Below are 4,537 nucleotides of genomic sequence, written 5' to 3'. Positions count from 1 at the left end.
TCAAGCATATACTCGGCCACACAGCAAGTTTGAAGCCAGCCTGTTCTATATGAACCTTATCTTAGAAACTCATGTAAACTATAAGACATATGTATAAAGTTGGGTTACTAAGGCAAATTTTATACTAGTGAAAAACAAATACCATTTGTAAGTCCATTGACAGGATATAAAACTAACCAAAGACAGCAAGAGCCACAGAAAGTTATGGCTCACTATTGAAAAAAAAAAAAAAAACAAACAAAACAAAAAAAACCATCATGGATATGAATACAAACATGCTGTCTCTATGAACTATTGTGGATTTTTTAAAAAAAATTAATTAATATAAGGGTACTATGAAGATAAGAAATGTTTCTCTGTGTGTTTCTTTTGTTTAATATGGAATGCTTCACAAATTTGTGTGAAATCCTTGCACAGAGGACAAGCTAATCTCATCAGTATTATTTCAAATTTTAGGATATCTGCTGTTGAAGAAAAGATCTGTGTTTATTTCTGATAAACTGTTGAAGGAATTAGTGGAAGGCTTTATTAATGGGGATGGTGAAGAGGAATGATAACTTTTAAAAGTTAACTTGATCCCTTGATTTCACATTTATTTATATTTCTTATTCTGGGAATAGTCGGTGGGGTTTCTGGCATGAGCAACAAGGCATTAGAATTTATGAATAACATTGAACTTCTTGAACAAACAATAAAACTCATGTTGTCAAGCATGTATATGCATTGTTCATCACAATCACAATAACTTGAGCAGTATACAAAATATTAATCATCTCCCTATATCACCACAGATTAGCCATATAATGTAATATTCAAAAATAGTAAAGATCCAAATAATAGTAATATTAATGAGAACCTAAATTATGTGATACAAATGTGATTAAAGTTGAGTTAGCATAGCTTGTGTTTTAAAAACTATAAGAAATGGGATGCTTCATTAACAGTGAAATCAAATCCTACCTGATAATGTATCTTTGATTACTCAGCATCCTGGTCCTGGGAAGATTCCTGAGGTCTGCCTCCCTGTTGGGATGGGGCTTGCTGGTTCTCTTGCTGAGGGCCTTGGCTCTGCTGTTGGCCTCCCTGTTGGGGTGAGCCTTGCTGGTTTCCTTGCTGAGGGCCTTGGTTCTGCTGTTGATCTCCTTGCTGGGGAGGGCCTTGCTGGTTTCCTTGCTGTGGGCGTTGGTTCTGCTGTTGGCCTCCTTGTTGTTGTGGGCCTTGCTGGTTTCCTTGCTGAGGGCCTTGGTTCTGCTGTTGGCCTCCTTGTTGGGGTGGGCCTTGTTGGTTTCCTTGCTGTGGGCGTTGGTTCTGCTGTTGGCCTCCTTGTTGGGGTGGACCTTGTTGGGGTGGGCCACGCTGGGGTGGGCCTTGTTGGGGTGGGCCTTGCTGGGGTGGGCCTTGTTGGGGTGGGCCTTGCTGGGGTGGGCCACGCTGGGGTGGGCCTTGTTGGGGTGGTCCTTGCTGGGGTGGGCCACGCTGGGGTGGGCCTTGTTGGGGTGGGCCTTGCTGTGGTGGGCCACGCTGGGGTGGGCCTTGTTGGGGTGGGCCTTGCTGAGGTGGGCCTCGCTGGGGTGGGCCTAGCTGAGGTGGACCATGCTTAGGACCCAAATCATGGTGACGAGGAGGACCATGGGGGAATGCTGCAAAAGAGGGTCTGTGATTAGAATCTGACATGCTGACTCACGTTCTTTATTTGATGCATCACAAGAAGTGGCAAGTTAACTGAAACAAATGCCCTCTTTCCTTTTATCAACAGCTCAATGATTACTACATTGTTCTTTCTATTCATTTGTGAGTCATACTCATGATCATTCCCACCTAGTTTTCAGGTAAATTATCTCTGAATACATGTATTCATGGTATCAAACATCAAATCTTTATGCTTGGAATAGAATTTGATATCTTAGAAAACTAATTTTTCAGTCATCATTTCCATGGACAAGACTGAAACAAAACATAGAAATTTTAAAATTATTTGAATATTCTACCAGAAATGTCGCTATGTCCTTTCTTCTATTCTACATTCACTGTGGCAAGGTGCCTGTTATCGACTCTTTCATTACAGGATATTCAGAGTTGGCCTTCCTCCTGTGAATCTTCCTGTTTGATCCTTCTCAACACAGAGATGTGACTCTAAAGACACAGCCCTACTTTTTCAACCTTCTGTTCCAACCCCTAATCAAATTTGTATTGCACATGACAATATTCAATTCCTTGTTTGGAATGACAATTCGAACACAAGACTTTGGTACTGATTCTACATTCCTGCCTTTTTGCTAATCCTCTTCTCCCTCTCTGCATCTTGCAGGAATGACATGATCTGTTACCTAAATGCAGATTCACTGAACAATCAACCATTTTTGTCTTACCTTCACTGAAGCTCTGAAGAGAGCTCAGGGCCAGCAAGGCCACTGTGAACAGGGCAACCAGCATCTTGGAGTCTCTGGAGTTTCTTCTGAGTCTGTGCTGCATGCAGTGTGGTACCTGCCCTTATATGACCCAGCAGAAGAATGGTGCCTTTCATCCCATCCTGGATGACCTCATATTTGACAAAGTAGGAAATACTGCATCCTTGACTCCTCTTTGGGAGTTCTGCCAGCTAGTATAACATGAGGCATTGGCATCATGTTTTGGACTATGAGCAGATAAAGCATGGCCGTGATGTTAATATATATATATATATATATATTAAAATTTTGCCATTATATGAATTTTAATTGTATTTGGTATGTAGTTATAATATAAAGTTATGATAGTGCTGACTGATATTTTTTTAAACATGAAGATGTTTCATATGTTTAGCCTTCAAATTCATCCTTAGAGCACCAATCATACTGTAACTATGGGTGTGATATATAATTGTATTTTCCATAAAATATAAGTCATTTATATTTAGATAAGATACATTCGTTGCCACCTTATTTATTCAGGACCACAAAGACTATACAAAATTTCTAATGTGTTGTTTGAAATGGGAAACACTTGGAATCTTACGTTACCAAAATACTTTATTCTTTCGGTGTGTGAGATTTTGAGTGATTGTGTGTTTCTCATGTGGTGTGTGTGTGTGTGTGTGTGTGTGTGTGTGCGTGTGTGTGTGTGTGTGTGAGAGAGAGAGTGTGTGTGTGCATTTGGGTGCTTAGATACATTTCTTTACAGGCCTGGTAAAGTATGGATAGAAGATAACTTTGATTGCAGGTACTCAGATCTTTCTTTATGTGCTGTATTTAGAATTAGACTTCTCATTGGCAATAAATAATCATGTTGAGATACTATTGGCTTACAAGTCTCCAAGCAAACAGATAGTTCCATCTCCTAGATCATATTTGTTTGGATTTTCACAATATGTCTTCCTACATGGCTTTTTACTTGGATTCAAGAAAACAGAATATTGTTTCTCATGACCAGAAGAAAATTCCATTATTGATTTAACCATCTCCACAGCTCTCAAATATTCTATCCATATTAATAAAATGGGATTTCTACAATGCTTAAGACAAATGCATAATTTGACACACCCATGCCATTTCATGTTTCTAAGATTTTTATAGTCAAATCCATTTTTAGAATGTCCCATGTAACTAGGCTTTTACCTTCTCACTTTTAGGAAATTTTTTCAACACTGCCAATAACCAATGACTGGCCATGATTAAACAATAGAATTAAGTAATTGGCTATCAACTGGCAATTTAATTCATGTTAGTTTATGCTCTAACTTGTCATATGATCCTATGTTCCTTTCTTAGAGTGGTCAAAACTGAATTTGATTACAACTTCTGTTTTAATCTAAACCACTAGAGGTTTTGGATTTCTTCTTTTTGTTTTGATTTGTTTTTTTTTCTTTCTCTTTTTATTTATTTTTTGTTTTTGTTTTTCAAGTCAGGGAACCTCTGAGTAGCTTTGAAGCCTGTCCTAGAACTCGCTCTGTAGACCAGGATGGCCTCAAACTCACAGAGATCCACATGCCTCTGACTCCACAGTGCTGATACTAAAGTCGTGTACCACCACAGTCCAGTCTAAACTTGTATAATTAGAGATGCTTGAAAAATTTTCCTTGTTGCATTACTTACTGTCTAACTAGCCTTTTATTTTCAGGTATTACAGGATTATTTCTAAAACACAGCAAATCCTTATCATTTTTCTCTTCAGTACCATAATGCCAACATGCATTCAAATTTAATGTCCCCATAGTCTATCACAGTCTCAAAAATGCTTAAATGTCCAAAGTTCAGTCACTTTTGAGATTCTTACAGTCACTTAACTGTCATCCCCTGAAAATCATAATCAAAATAAAGAACCAGATAACATTCTTCCAACATATAATGACACAGGATATACTTATTGTTCCTAGAAACAGGGAAGGGAGCATAGCAAGGAAATCAAGACCAAAAACCAGATAGACAACTGGGTAGGCTCTGCCTCTCTTTATCCCATGTGAAAATGTTCTTTAGGTCTCCAATTCCTTTGGGATTTGTTGATATCAAAATACTCCTTATTCCTGAGCTGCTTCTGTTCCATGTTAACAGCTTTTCTTGAC

The 4,537-nt window shown here is 38.5% G+C and overlaps 1 non-coding gene across 1 annotated transcript; it reads right to left on the bottom strand.

The window, feature by feature from the left end:
* Nucleotides 1-372: 372 nt before the first annotated feature.
* On the bottom strand, nt 373-478 carry LOC126494240 (U6 spliceosomal RNA). The gene has a single exon (XR_007589973.1). It is a non-coding gene; the product is annotated as a U6 spliceosomal RNA (small nuclear RNA).
* Nucleotides 479-4,537: the final 4,059 nt, after the last annotated feature.

The sequence above is a fragment of the Alexandromys fortis genome, unplaced genomic scaffold, assembly GCF_014885135.2.
Source record: "Alexandromys fortis isolate MF-2015 unplaced genomic scaffold, M_Fortis_MF-2015_v1.1 scaffold_353, whole genome shotgun sequence".
NCBI lineage: Eukaryota > Metazoa > Chordata > Mammalia > Rodentia > Cricetidae > Alexandromys > Alexandromys fortis.
Note: the sequence above shows the minus strand (reverse complement) of the source record. Positions and strands in the feature narration are given on the sequence as shown.